At 36.2% G+C, this 16,653-nt stretch overlaps 1 protein-coding gene across 16 annotated transcripts in view; it reads left to right on the top strand.

Moving 5' to 3' along the window:
* Patronin (calmodulin-regulated spectrin-associated protein patronin) overlaps window positions 1–16,653 on the top strand; it is a 97,174-nt gene that overhangs the window by 19,789 nt on the left and 60,732 nt on the right. The gene's annotated exons all lie outside the window — the stretch shown is intronic.

Genomic DNA, 16,653 nt, shown 5'->3' with positions numbered 1-16,653 from the left:
TCTTCGAATATTTCGAGTAGAATTTTATTCGAAATACTTGTTGAAATAATGTGAGGGAAGAAAGTCGGTAGTCCTTTCTGCAATGATTAGACTTATAATTAGCGAAGGAAACGTTTCTCCAACTGTTATTTTCGTAAAACGCGTGGAAATGTGAATTTGCATAAAGATCCACGGTCTACTTAACTGTATATCAGTATGTGAAATTTCATCGAGAATATTCTAATGTATGCTATGAGCAATTTAGCAGACGCACGGGTCTGTGACTTTGCGGTTCACGTCGACCCTGAGAAACGAACGATAAACGCGTAGTTTTTCTTATGAAATTTCAAAGAACTGCCACAGAGACGGTCAAAGTGCTTTAACGTGTCTCTGCTTTTGTATCTTCTTGTTTCTGAAAATAAAGTTCAAAGAACGACGCTGTAATACGGCAGAGGAAATTTGAGTTCGTGGCCCGATAAAAACGATTACACTGATACACAAGAGCATACAAAATTTGATACCGTCGCGAAGAAACTGAGTCGGGTTTCTTTTTAATCGTATCTTGCATTTATCTTTGGGTTGATATCTCGTATTACATTTGGGTTGGATCATAAGTCTCTGTAGTTCTTTTAAACAAGAGAAAAGCCATTTCTCATTTATATATTTATTTTAAATTATTTTTCACATTAAATTATGCAATATCGTTCGATGAGGGCTGTGTATTGTTATACGTAATTCTTGACACGATCATCTTAGATCATTAGACACAAGAGTTTCAAACACGCAATAGCACAATGCCTTTTATAATTGGTTGCAAAATTCTTTTCTTAACACGAGAAGATCGTTCTTGTGCTGCTCTCTTGTTGAACACATTTTTCGTACATTGTTTAGTTGTTACGTAGGTAGCTTCAATAGTTTTAAAATCACAACTAAATTCATGAAGTAAATTTTACATTGTAAATGATGGAAATGTTTCTTTTTATCAACGTGAGATGCCATAGTTTTTGAAAATTAATCACATGAAATACGAAAACAGAAGCTACTAAATATCGTACAGAAAATGCTGTGATAGTTTTTAACACTAGATTTACCAAACCTGCCAAAATGACTGGTTTGTGACTATTTTTTACAATCTTTGATATTATAGAAATGATTCCTTGAGGCGTTTTTAGATACACTTTTTTATTCAAGAATATTTTATAATTGAAATCGTATAAAATTTAACCCCTTGCATTACGATTTCTTTTATAGCCAGGAAAACAGTATTCGATCATCTATTTATTAATTTATAATAATTGGGCAAAAGGTAATCTAATTACTGATTCGATATTACAACTAATTTATATTAATTGGATAGAAATTAATTGGATACAAAATAAGCTATTTAATAATTAATGATTATATTTCCTTACCTACTATAAAGTGTTATAAGTTAGTTATAAGAACTAACGAGTCATAATCGTTAACCATTACTTAGATTATTTTTTGTCCAACTCCGAGCGAGTCTAACGCGTTATAACACAATGTGTTACATAATTCCATCCTCTCCACTTTTATAAAACGATATACACTATGTTGTATTGAGTTCGGCACTTCTATGTATTAGGAATTATATAAAATAGGAAATGAATAACTACACATGATCCAGCTTGATATTTGTTAAACTCAGATTGCGAGTTTCGTAACTCCAAAACGAAGAAGTTTCCCGTCGAGCTTATCGCAACAAAGAGTTTGCTTCCCACGCCATCCGTTCGACCCCCATTTTCGTTCCCGTTCGTCAGTATGTTAAAAAGTTGCAGGATCGTGCCAAATATCGAGCTGGAATAAAAGAGATGTTGTCAACGCGGAGACTGTTTTCGACTGTCGACCCACGCTATCGAAAATGCGTCAGGCGTTCACTTTTTCCGATGTACCGAATAGGAATTTCGTTGTCGACTGGCAATGAACCGCGAGCCATCGCGTGACTCGACTTTTTGATCGATTAACAATATGCGTGGCTGAGATGCATTTATTCGATATTTCCAATAACCACCGTGGCAGCGTTAGACAAAGTATTATACTACAAGTTGATAAGCGATGAGCTTCAACGCAGAAATATCGAGTGCAATAATTCATTATCTACGCGGCAAATTCGGATTTAGGCTTTGTTAGTGTCGATGTAACAATTTTAAACATTACAGCAGAAGATAAATTATGTGAAACTATCACGATTTATTGAAAATCATTAAAAATCATTACGAAGGTATTAGAAATTATTAGAAATAGTAAATGGAACTAAAAACAATTTAAAACTATTCAAACCAATTTTATACTTTCGTTTTGTCTTGTTTGGTAAATCACCTATAAATTATAAGGTATTTTCAGACTTAAATAATTTTAAACAGAAAAACGATAAAAGTGTAAAAATTGCTGATAACTTTAGTGCAAACCTGATAAAAAGTGTCTGCAAAGAAAAAATGAACACAAGATATTTGTCGCACATAAATGATCCTAATAATCGAGAGATATTCCAAGAATGATTGAAGGGTCAAGTGTGTACATGACAATCAACGTATTTTATTTTACGCAAGATTTGAAGAATCGTAATTTGGCCAGCTATTTGGATCGAATACTCCACCAGCATGCTCATGACGTTGCGTTTAGAGCCGAGAAACAAAACATAAGCGAATCCGCTGGAACAGTTATTGTTCAACGACAATGTCAGTTGTTCACTGTCGCATTGTGCGATCGCGACGATAAAGGACAACTGTGTCAAGGACAAGATTTCACTCTCGAACCATGAAGCGGTCACGGTGTCTGAGCAACAATGGTTGTTCAGAATCTGCATGCCTAACATTTGTTACGGACTGAGATTTGTCCAAAAACGTTCACGCTTTTCTTAATTTGTTCATTGGTATCCAATTAACGAGAAGAATGATCAATGTAGTAGAAACTCAAAAACAAGGATACTGAATAAACCAAGATGAAGATAAGATGATATCAAATAAGGATCAATAGAATAGACATACAAGGACATGAAATGAAGTTAGTTCAAGATAAAATCGAAAAGGAAACTATTTATCTTGTTTTCTTTACTTCAAATGCTGCAAGTGGGCGTAGCTTTGTTGTCCTTGTCTTCGATAGATTTAAATCAGTCTCTCATAGTGCCATTTCATTGTGTGCGAGAACCATAACAATCGAAAAGAAGTTGTTCCTTTTGAAATTTAATCAAGAATTCTGACAACAGTCTATCCATCACGCTCTTTTTATCTAAGATGCTCTAAGTAGGCGTGGCTTCGTCGTCCTTATTTAGAATGGATTTAAAGCAGTGGTCCATGATGCCATTTGTTTATACATCTGATCCAAAGTAACTTCGCAGAGGATACACTTTTTTTTTAATCCACTTAGAGTTCTAATAGGAGATTATCTTACTCCTTTTATTGAAATTACTTCGAGTGGGCGTGGCTTCGTTGCTCTCATTTCAAACGATTCTAAAACAATGGTACTTATTTGTGTATCTGATTCAAATCAATCTAGGAGAAGTTAATCTTTTTTAGATTTAGTAAAATCCAACTTTACGGATCAGAAATAACTCTTTGTTAGTACTAAATTTTTCTATTGTTGCATAGTATCGTTAACGACTCCGGACGTTGGTATATTGGCATGGAGCATACGGTGCCCGAAACACTACGGCACTGGCCATTGATTGCTAAAGACGGATGGCGGCTCGACAACGCTCCCATAAATCGCAACGGTATAATTTTCGTTATGCTCCGGGTGTTGTCGACTCGTTGCACAACTAATTAATAGGGTGATCACGTATTCCATCCGCGGAGCCAGTCCCGCGTCTGCACGGGATCCCAAGCTTCCTCTCTGTTTTGCGTGGACTGTTCCGAGCCGCGTAGGCTCGGCATGACGACCGGCTACCTACTTGCGCGGACCGGTCGGATGTCACGAGAAATCACATTCTTTCGCGAGCATATCTCTTCAACAAACAGAACGCTGCATCGACGAAACCGGCGCGTCTCGTTTGATGTGACGTGGGCAAACAACGTCTAGCCGCTGGTGATAATAATAGAGCGAATGTGAAACACCCGGTGTATTTTTCGATGCAGCCTGGCTCGGAATAGTCGGGAATAGAAAAATCGATTATGGAAGTTCGGACGATATTATGCCAAATGTATTGCATCAACAGAAATGTAATATATTTCCTGTGTGAAGATGAATGCAAACTAGGGTAGTAGAGCAAGCTACTGTGGGGTAGCCAATTACTGTACCTTTAGCTTATTTTCAAGTATAATTAACTTGATGTTTATCGAATAAGGCACATTAAAATTTCTTTATTTAAATTCATTTAATTACGTATTTGTTTGAAATCAAATACTACAAAATTTATTTGGATCTTTTGGAATTGCATTGAAAATCATGAAACTATAAAATCTTTACTATCAGGTCATTAAGTGTGAAATAGATTTTGTAGTAAAATCGAAGAGTAAATGTGCCATTCATACTTAGCGACCTAATAATGCAGTGAAAAATGTGATGCATAAAATTTATAAAGCCAATGAGTTCGCAATTATATTTAAGTGATTGCAATTATGGGATCGTCTACATATCCTTGAGCGGCAGTGTACAAACGAGTGTTTCGCTAATATTTGTTTTCAGAATGCGAGTTCGAACGAGCCGCGAAACGATTCGCGAGGGATCGTGGTAAAGAGCAGACGTTAAAATATCTCATTGAACGTATCCTCAGACTTGCCGGCGCACGTGTTGTGTCACAGATGAATAAAAAGCGGTGGAAAGCGTTGATCAGCGTTACCATAGAAGGAAACGGCTCGTTCTCACATTTCGATCCGCCTACAAGGATCGCAGAGGTCTCACGGTGAGAGTGAACGAGCATTCTCGAACGACTAATTCTTCTAAGACAGCAGCCGACCGTTCGGTTGTTAAAAATCAAAAGAAATTTCATTTGCCGTTAACCAATAACGACTCGGCCGATCGTAGCTTAGGTCTGTAGAATTTTGCAAAATAAATTACTTCATCGTTGCGGAGCATAGAAGTGTTGGTGAAAAATACGATTTTTCAAATCATGCCGAAGATGAAAATTATTGTTCGTCAAAATATTGGATTATGTGAACAACAGTGTACCGATATTTTTATTTATAAATGTATTACCAATATTACACTTTTATTTATAATTGTTAATTGAAATAGCGTACGGATACGTTATAATTTTCAGTAATTTTCCTTTTCTTTATTTTCTAGTTTTAGAATTTTCATAAAAGGAATTTTTATGTCTCTAAGTAAGTCCCCATGTTCTTGGAAACCATAAATGTTTCTATTTAAAATGCAAACAGTTTTACTTGCCAGATATGCCAGTGCGTCTTTTACAATTATTTTTTTGTACTGCTGTACAATACTTGTACTGCTTGTACTGCTTTACCATATTGAAAAATGTATAATATTCTGCAACAATTTTTCATGCTTTTTAACACACTTTGATAGTTTCGCATAATGTTTCATGATCTTTTCGTTGATTTTGATTGTTTTCTGTTTTTTTTATATGTCTTAGACTAAGTATATACCTTTCATACCGTCCAAATAATAATAATATTTATTTTTCAATACTTACAATTATTCCTACTATATTAAAATACCATAAATAAATAAATTGACATATTTTGAATCCATTAAATAATAACAATCATATTTTAAATATTTTTATTTGTTTTTAATTTTCATTCCTTCATAATTATTTTACTACGTTAAAGTAGCATAAATAAATTGGTATGCACGTTTGAGAAACATTGATTAAGGAAATTAATTTTGGCCTGCAAAATTGGGCAAATACTCTATTGTGCGGCTGCCAATTAAAATAGTCAATCGTGACTCTTTCGCGGCTGGAATTTTCGCGGAATTAAAGTCCGCGAACTTTTTAACGAAGCAAACACTCGACAAAGGCGAAGAAGTAACAAGGTGATCGGAACCAGCGGCACATAGAATTCTGGAATTTCGAATTGGCTCTTCGACTTGGCCAGGACTCCCCAGTCCCTTTGGGCACGCAATGATTCGCTTTGAGTACAGCGAAACACGACGTTAATGATCTTACTGAAATGCACGAGAGGCCACTTCGAAATAAATTCTGAAAGTCGTGTATCGCAGTGCGTCGACTCGCTCGAGAGCTTTTTTTTCTGGTACGGTGCTCTTTCTAGCTGTTCTACTCGAGCAACTCGAGTTTCCTTCGAATCGTCACCCCGTCATCACCTCCACACAGTCGAACTTGAAATCCTCGTGGATCGACGAAAACGCGTCGATAGTGTTTACGGAGGTTGTTCACGCCTGCCTTGGGAAATCAGACGGCTGGGTAAAAATAGCAAAAAATATTCGGTTGCGGCGGAAGTTCTTTTCAATTAGAATGGAAGAAGCTGTAAGATCCCTTTTTATAACAGTAAATGTTTAATAAAGCGTGTATAAATTTTAAACGACACATTAACCCTTGACACTGACATAAGCAATCGATAACTTACATTTATCTATTGTCCTAAGCCACATAGTTATTATCAGACCTGAGCATGTTAGAGATGACATTATTTGAAATGTGATTGGAAAAAATAATAAGCTACTTCAAATAATGTTTCAAATATGGTTATTTAATATATAATTTGAGTTGCATTATTTTCAGATTACAGCAACAAATTATTTATCGATGCATAACTTCTCTTAGGGGTAACTACAAAAGAAGATAGTTTTGCCACATTGTTGGTAAAAATGAAATTAGTTTAAAAGACATCATAAATCATTATGTGCCTTCAAAGTTACACTGAACTAGGTTCATTTTGAATATTGACTTTATGTGAATCGATATAGTACATTCCCACGTTATATTAAATATTCATTTATATTAAAAATATAAAATTACTAATTGGGTCAAACAAACATTTTCACGATGTTTAGTTACTTAGTGACATTGAAGTACTGAAATTTATAAAAAATTAATCAGATATAATTAAAAGCATAAACATTTCTGCTACTCTTATTTTTATAGTATAAAATTAGAAACGTTTCTGTATTTATTTATGCTCCTGAGTTGTTTTGATTTGATTTATTCGAGTGTTAACCTAATCAGCATAATGTAGTCGAGAATCCTTATTGAAATGGACATGTCTGTGGAGCAATCGATGAAAACAGGAATTCAATTAAAGCTTGTTTCCACGATACATAGTTTTCCTTGATCCAAAATGCTGTCGAGTCCATTACCTCTGATTAGACTGCGGATTCTTATGCAAAGTAAATATTACCTATACCACTTGCGAGGTATAGAAGCTGTTTACTTCTTCCCTTAATAATTCTAATGAATTAGAAATAGTGGAACAGTACCTTTAAATTTCTTAAATGTTGTTACTATATTGCATTTGATCTAATCATTTTCCTTATGAATACAATTTATAGTTTACAAATAATTAGACGGAGGACTTTGAAAAGTGTAAGTTACTGTAATTATTATACTGCTGATTTTTATGCTGAATATAAATTGTAGAGAATACATAAATATTTATTTTGTCCTTAAACATTCTAATATGTTGACAGTAACATATTGATGATAATATTTTAAAATTATATAAATCTTTACGTTATTTTGCATTTGATATGTCCATTTTCTCTTATAAGTAGAAAATAATATAATGGATTTCTTAAATCGAGTATATATTATAATGAAAATGACGAGGGGTCTAAGTCAATTCAGTACTGTTGTTCTGATAAAGCAGCCCACGTCAGGCATTTTTGGTACTGAATAGGTTCAGTGTTAAGATGATTTAGAATATTCATATTTTTTTGCAAAGATCTGTTGTCTATTTAGTATGTATTTTATGCGACAAGAATACAAGTAGCGAAGGAAATCACATCGAGTTTGGCATTTCCCGAGGAACATAGCTCGTCCTTTCCTTGAGAACAAGTCTCGTAAATAATCGATCGAATATGCTGATCACCTTTGATCCATTCCGCCATGTAAGCGCTATCACCGTACAAGATCACCTTCAACTTTCGAAATTAGCTCTATCTTGTAGAAATGGTGTACGCGTGGGTGCGCGTGGGTGTGCGGACACTATATTAACGTTATTCTCATGGCCCGAGTCCGTTTAAAAGTAACCACCCATTGCTTGTGCGTACATACTTTATTGCCATAACTCGCATCAACGATTTGCCTTTCAATTATGTGTCCGCGTTTCCGGTATTTCGCAACTGAGCGCTCGTTACATTAGCAATTCGCGCGTTTACGAGCTGCCATTTGTTGAAGCCTTTGTTACACCGATTGCCTATCGTTTAGCTTGATTTTTCTATATAAGGTAACTGCAGGTTTGATGTCAGAGTTAGGCATTATTCGAACTATTTCAAATAAATATTTTCAAAGCAAATTACTGTAATGATATCGCCAAATAAAATCGTTTCAAACAAAACACTGAGAAGGTTTCCTAATGTAAAATGTTTTCGTTGCACTCTAATTTGAGGATTATTTGTTTTACCATATTTGTATTAAAGATAACAAAATAAATCAATATTACTTGCATTTTTAAATAACAGCAATGAAACTAATGAATTATTCGAAACCGATTTATTTTATTTTCATATCAAATAAAATTTGCGCATGTTTGATTTGTATAACGTGGATAAGGAGCCTCAAGCATCTTTCTTCAAATTACTTCAATCCAAGTATAAGAACATCTGAAGTGAACAGTTGGGAACTATCTACTGACGATCTTTCAATGCATCTGAGTGGAATCGAATCAATTTGACTCGAGGCATTTGCATTAATCTTGAGAAAAACTGAAGGATCAACTTTGAACGGTGCTGTTCGCGTCGCAGGAAATGAAAGCAAACTTCTGATCTGAATGAATGGATTTCTGATTCTCCGCGTTACACGAGTTCCGTGGAGCAGCGATCGTTAGGAACATCCCCAGAAATCGGTATTTTCACCGCGTTCCTCGAATCGTAACCGTTTTCGTTCGCGAGCTTTCGCAGTGTTCGGCCAGGTTTCGGACCAAATCCATGCTAGTCCGAGTTCGTGACTCATCGTACGGGGGTTTTTATAGGTATGCACAGGGTGTGTTGTGCCAGCTGACTTTCCAGACAGCGCTGAATGCGCACCAAAGAGCAAACCGGTGGCGGCGGCGGTACCCATTCGTGGAAGAATGGCCGCAAAACGGAGCCGAAAGAGCTAAATGCGAACTTTCGGCGCACAGGTGCGGCACAGAAGGAACTTGGAACTCCGGAAAACGTGACGGAACGCTAAATAGTCGCAGCAGCGCTATTGAATTATTTCTGGGTGGAAATTAAACCGTCCATTTCTCCCCCTGAACACGTGTTACGATTTACAGATGCTGCGGCGAATAATAGAAGCACCTACATACGAGTACCTTGTCTGTGCGCGTTCCAATTTTAATCAGTGTATTGTTCCGCAACCCATTTCAGTGAATAATGAGATTGAAACTAACAAAGTTGCTGCTTCAGCACATTTTTATTTACGCTACGTGATTAACAGAACCGAAGCACAGAATTGGTGCACATTTTTTGCAATATATTCGTAAATGCCAAAGTTATTGTTTAAAACATAGTTTTAAGTAAATCAGGGTAAAATTTTTTATTAATCTCACGCATAACTGTATCAACAAAATCAGGATCTAAAGTAGCAAAGTTGCTAATAAACAGTTGAGAAGTAATCGAATAAATCGCAGATAAGTCTGTTGGTTACCCTTGGTCGTTTCAATCTCAGCGGCAAGAATAAGGTATTGTTAGACTGTTAAGAAACCGTGTTGCATGCAAGAAGAGGCTCACGGATTCGGTATCAAAATACAAACGATATTCTTCCGACTTCTGCTGTCGTATGCCACTACCAGCTCCGATAACGATAACTTTACGCAAATATTACACCACCAACTGTAAAACGAGTTGTGTTTCGTCTCTGATAAGAAGGAATACCGGTCGGATAAGATTGTACAATACTACGCTCGGTGAATATTACTAGCGGCTATCTTAGAAGGCGCGGTTGTATCTCGGTATAATTTAAAACAGCATTTCTTCCGATCAAACAAACCAGGCGAGAGAGAGATTTCCTGTTTAGATGCGCACGGGTGTTCAGCAGTAGAAACAACCGTGCGATTTGCTTAATCAGTCAGCTATTTTCAACGAGTATTCTCGTCATGAAGAAGTGCAATTATTATTTTAGTGAACGCTAAAATATATTCGGAAATAAGATATTTTGAATATTTGGAGATTAAGACGAAAAAAAAACGAGCGAATAAAAAAATCTAAATAACCATTATGAAAATTTGTACTTAAGGCGTTCTTTTAACTTTTGCACACATCGTTTTTTTTTAAATTACAATTTTTTGAAATTCAGTATTTTATCATGTAGCCGATAGGAAACCGGTAAGCAGTTGTTTGACATTCTCATTCGTCAGATTTAGAAGAGTGCTTGAAGAACTGTGGTCATAAAGTAAGGTGTTGAATTACCATACTGTTTCGTGATGAAACAAAAATCACCTCCAAGAATTCTTTTCGGCTTCTTTTAACCATCGATTCTACGAACCATTGTGTTTTGTTTTTATAAGATAAGAGATCGTCACTAGGGCGAAGGGCGACTCTCTTTAGCCTTCTCGGCGAGTGAGCGCTCGAGTCTCAGCCGCGATCTTGAATTGAACGGATGTGATATACCGTCTCGAGTCTTCTTTTGTAAAATAAAAAGAACGATTTATAAAGTATTATTATTATAGTTCTTTTACTACAGACACATTTAAGGAATACGCTTTTCAAATAGGTCGCAACGACTAAGTGGTTAATGATTATTTCTGTTTCATTTGTAACACTTGTTTTTCTGCTCGAACGATACCGTATCGGGGATTCCGGAGAAACGTATCGTACTAATACATTTCCTTGTGCCGCCTATAAAGTGAGTCAATGTAAAGCAAGAGGAGATATCATCTATCCTTCCGATACGATATCCGTTCATTCGTTTTGCGTTTTTCAACCTAAACGTTCGTTTATCTTAGGCTGAACTGGGTTTGTGTTCGCATTGCTGCTCCAATTGATTTACCCGCTGATTCCCTCGTTAACTACCTTCGCGTCGGTTCGATATCTGATGAAGAAGGAACAGATGAAATGTAACGCTTCAGTGAGTTCGATCATTATCTTCTTCGTATCTACAGATTCGTGATTAACAACTTTCCCAGTGTGTTCTCTTTTCTTGAAAGATATTTCTATCCTTTGACTTTTAAAGGTCTTGCTACTATTTCTTAACACTCTCCTTTCAAATCTTTAATAAATAGATCGTGAATTTTTGTATAAAATAGAAATTGTGTATCTGAATTTTAACAAACTGGAATAATATAAAGTTTAATTTTCTGTCTTAATAAAAGCAAGATGTTGATGATTATGTAATAATGTTTTTAAATTTGTCTAGTGTTTTTAGTATTTTATAATGTTTTTATGCAGTACTTAGTGAAGTACATAGTGGTAGTCGCTTATCTAGTGGTAATCGCTGTTATACAATTGTTTTTATTAATTAAAACATTTTTCGACGATGTAAATATATAGTAATTGATTTGACTTCCGTCGGAAATATAAAATTTTGTTTAACATGGCTTTTACAGTAGCTTGGTCTGCCGTTACCACGGTGACAGGGAACGTTTTTATGCTTCATTAACAATTATGAGCTATTGGTTATCATAACTAATTTATTTATTGGAATATCGATTTTTCCATTGGAACTAAATGTAAATGATTAAGTTCGTGACTATAAATATCTGCTATTATAGTCTGAGACACAATGACACTTTACAGAGGTTAAGTTTTGACTACCTAGGATCGCTGTATAAAATCCACCTACAGTCTCAGCTAACAAACCGATCAAGAAGTAGATCAATGTTTCATAATCGAATGCAAATGTTCATCCTCCGAGTGCAGTTCGACATGGGCAGGTCATGCGGAACCCATTTTCTAAGTAGAAGTTTTTCCAATTCGGCGCAACTATCGATGTAGCACAGCGCTTGTGCTACTACGTAGTAGTTTATTTGCTACTGCTTGGTCTATTTGTTACTTCCTCGGCAGTTAAACGAGGTTCTGCTTCAATAGCAGCCTTTAATGCTTCGACATCAAACGTTATAAATCGAACTAATCTATTTAGTGAAATAAAAACTGAAGAGTTAAGATCTTTTAACCTTCTCGCCCCTTGCAGATCTTAATCAACATTCGTGCGCTGTAAATATACTAATGCAAGAATTCGTTTTTATATCTGGGTGACCAATTCTGGTTCTCGTTTCTGGTAGATATGACGCTGAGGCTGTTTAGGAACAAATGAAGCGGTTGCTATCGATTTATCAGTTGATCACGATAAGCATGATCGTTTAACGCTGGATCATTGAATTCAACTTATTGTAACTACCACACGATCGGTACGTGATAAGCATATTCACTTAATTCTATTTCACTGAATTTAACTCATTGTCAGCATTACTCCATCATTACCATTCGACTTATGCAGACGACTTAGAAACGTGTGATATTTTTGATATCATCTTCGTTTATTACTACATTGACGATTTTATGCATTTTACAAGAAATATGAGTAGTTGAAACACAAAGCAGTGACACTATTAAAAGAAATCAACAATTTGATTGTATCATTTATAATTCACTGAAATTATTCAAGATAGGGGTATATGTTTATGTATTTCCTGTTTATTGCAATGGCAAATTGAAAACTGTAATAGTAAGATTGAAAAACAAGATATTTTAGTTACTTTACAGTGAAATTTACAGTGATTTTAGTTACTTTACAGTGAAATTTACAGTGATGTTAGTTACTTTACAGTGAAATTTACAGTGATTTTAGTTACTTTACAGTGAAATTTACAGTGATTTTAGTTACTTTACATATTCAAGTCATTTAGACCAGCTTGAAAGAAGTTATACCGCCTTGAAAGGCGTATGGGGCATTTTCGCGCTTCATTCAAATCTCCGAAAAATTGAGAACTTATTCCGTAATAATCGTACGGTGCACTAGAAGGTGAAACTTCGAAAAGCCCATGCCCGCCCAGACCGACGACACTGAAAGCTCCGACGGTCTGAGGGTGTTTCCGCACGGCTGGCTGAGAGCAGCGTGACTCCCGAGTCCCCGTCGTTATCAGGGGCCGAATCCAAACAAATGTTAAGTACGTGTCAAGCTGGAACAGACGGGAGATCCATTTTGCAGGCTCGTCCTCGTCGGAGACAGCCTCAGCCACCTTTGTGGTATAAATACACGGCGGCGCGGCGGAACGAACGAGCTTTTACCGCGAAGTGAATGGGTTACTCCCCTTCCGGTTTCGATCCCTTCTGGTCTAATGCAAGCTAATCGAGAGAGATCGCGTTTAGCGGCATCCACGACTTATCTGGCATCGAATCTTCACGGCAGAGTCCCCGTTTTGCATTAATTATTGCGCGGCTTGTTGTTCCTACGCCCTGCCTCCCGATAATCGTCGCTCGTTTTCCAACGTTGAATTTAATTAATCCTGTATAACGAAGGAAGCTGTCTCATCGCAGCGTGACCGGTCGTACACGCCTACAAGTGACAGGAGTGCAGAATTTCGAAGATGTTCATTTTGGTAAAATATTTGATTGGCAAAATGGTAAACACTGAGACAAACATTTGCGCGCAATACAAATCAGACATTTTGTTATGTCGAATAAAATTGTTATTGGTTGTTTGAGGATTTTATGAATTTTTAGGTTTTACGCATTAGAAGCAGTCAAAATAATTTGATAATAATTTTGTTTGATACAGTTGAAGAAGTTAATATTTCGAAATGCGAGTATTTTTGATCCAGTAAAGGGGATCTATATTTCAATATGGGGCGCGTTTTTCACCGAGTTAAAGAGGTTATTCTGTTTTAAAAGGTGTATGAATATCGATACGAGTCACTGCACTTCGGCCATCAGTTGCAGAAATGCCGCGTGTGCGTATATCGCGATGCGTTGTCGCGTGCGCATCGACCCTCTCTAGCCGGCACAGTGGTGGCCCAAACTGAGGAATTCGGTGGTATTTCGTCGGAACTAGGTCAACTTTTCCAATGTAGTACACTGTGTCTATATCGTTCTCTACGGCTCCTTTAGTCCAGAAAATGAAAGCTTACAAATTTTAACAGACCGAACAGTTTAGACAGGGAAAGTGTCTTTTTTCGTCTCTACGATCAGGTTTACAAAATTGGTATGGTTGCGTAGATTGCTTCACAGATAAACGAAACAATGCGAACATTTAATTTTTATCTTGTCGACTTGTATTTGTTGAAAATTATTAATAGACATCGGATTTTTATTCTTTATTTGTGTTAAAAAAGTGTATTTAATTTACAAAACGGTAAATAAAACCTCTGAAAGGCTTAATTTGCAGTGAAATAGATAAATGTATTGGTAAAAGTTGACGAAAATTGTTCATGAACATTTATTTATCCTATAAGTTCATGACACGATAAAATTTGGAACATCTTCTTTTTTGTAAACCGAGTAACCTTCTTCGAAAGAGAAAATCATAGAGATCGTGTATCCATTTTTGGAAAAGTTTGATCGAACGAGTTGCATTAAGCGAATACATACCACTGTATCTATGCGTTTCGTGCAATTACACTTCACAGTGATGTAATATGTGATCCAGGCCATTGACTCATCGATAGAAACATATCGACCCGGATGAATCGTCGGCGGAGATTTGTCGGATAAAATCGAGTGGCCGGTGATATTGATCGGGTCGAGTCTGAATCGTGACACGTGCACCATAAATCATCTTGGGTATGCTCCCCCATCTCAAGATTTCAATTATCGATCCAGATGTATCGCGTTACCGGTGAAATAATTCTATGCAGGATCCGCGTACTAGAAAGATAGCGCACGCACGCTATCTTCGACTTCTCTCGCCGCGATCTAGACGATATGAAAGCTACGGACGGTGTATGAAACCTGAAATGTAACTTAGATTGACACTAGTTCGACCTGTGCTATCGGAAGAGATACACGCTGGTCCATAAATCACTGATACATAAATCACTTTGACTGCTAATCGGCAACATCGATACACCCATTAAATCCCTGCAATTTATTTAACAGTAAACCGTACAGATCAAACTGACCGGTTTCAGAATTTTTAATTTCCAATTATTCAAATTGTGAAGACTCTTTCGTGGGAAAGACTCAAATTGTTTGTTACAAGACATAATTTCCAACCCAGAAATTCAGAATGTTCTTAAACTTTTATGATATGTAATGCATACGTATATATGTATTAAGCAATTTTTTTTCTTACATAAATTCACTTTAAGGGGTGAAGATTAATTCCCAGTTATTCGACAATTTTTTATTTTATTGCTATAATTTGCAAACTGTACAAGATAGAGAAAGGTCTTTAAACAAAAGTTACTGCTATTGTCTAAATCTTATTTTTTATCGTTCACGTTTAATATCAAAATGCATGGAAGCAAACAGGTACAGAAATAGTAGAAAAGCTAATAAAATGGATTCTGAAATTGATCCAATTTTCTATGGATTTATCAAATTAATTTCCTGTATGTATCCTAATATTTTTTGAGGGGGGGTTTACAGGTTTAAATATTATTTAATTTTATAAAGTATAATAGAAAACGTACCTACTATAATAATGAAATGAAAATAGAGAAATGAAGATGCATTACCATACCTGTATTTTCATACATACCAAATGCTGTGCCAACCTTTTGAATTCTGCTAATCCTGGTCAAATCTGGTGCAGTGAATATGCTATTGTAACATTCATTTTAAAACGACGTCGTAGTGAACGTGTTAAAAGGCGAATAACTCGTTTCATTCATTCGCAATCTGTATTCATCTGTACATCCGTACGGAGTACATTAAACGGAACTCTATTTAACTCAGAAACGGAGAATAATTAGTTCCTATATTACGTTTCTTATTTAATGGTAGAACGACCCGTTTCGAATGAAACCACCGTGGCGATAATTTCTGGTTCTTGAAATAAAAATCCGGCTTCGTTCTTCTTATTTGTGCGACATTCGTTCGTTAAGCATTCCAGAAAGGAAATAGGTCAAGTTGTATAACATAGCAATCATGAACGTTACGAGGCGTTGCCTTCTGTTAAGAAATCCAGAAGACACAGTTCTTCGCCGCGGAGTATGAAGTCGTCGGTCGTTAACCCGTTGTAATTAACGAAGAACCAGCCATGGTCAGACGGTTCGGACTTTAAACGATCATTGCGTTCGACGAAGAAGGAGAACGAGAATCACAGATACGATCAGCTAGAGTTTCCGGTCATTTGTCGGCGATCGCCTCTTTTTTCCCCCGACAGTCTTTTCTCTTTCAAAAAGAATTATCCTTTCCAGCTTTGGCGATGTCGTGAATATTCACCGAAAGAAAAGAGAAAAGTGCTAATCCTCGTCGCGGATCAAGCGTTTGTGTCGTTATAAACTTAAGTCTTCTGCAATTGTCTGAATGGAATCAGATTTTCTCAAGATATGTATGCATATTGCAACGATTTATTTCGAAAGTGCTTGGTGCATTCTTTTCTCAATTCTCAGCTTAATTCTCGTAGAAACCAAGTGGTTTTTCTTATCGAACACGATTCAAATAGCTGCCATTTCGTCGTAAATGAATTTTTTGAATCTCGTTACTTAAGAAGAT

Source organism: Augochlora pura, chromosome 10, assembly GCF_028453695.1.
Source record: "Augochlora pura isolate Apur16 chromosome 10, APUR_v2.2.1, whole genome shotgun sequence".
Taxonomy (NCBI): Eukaryota; Metazoa; Arthropoda; class Insecta; order Hymenoptera; family Halictidae; genus Augochlora; species Augochlora pura.
Note: the sequence above shows the minus strand (reverse complement) of the source record. Positions and strands in the feature narration are given on the sequence as shown.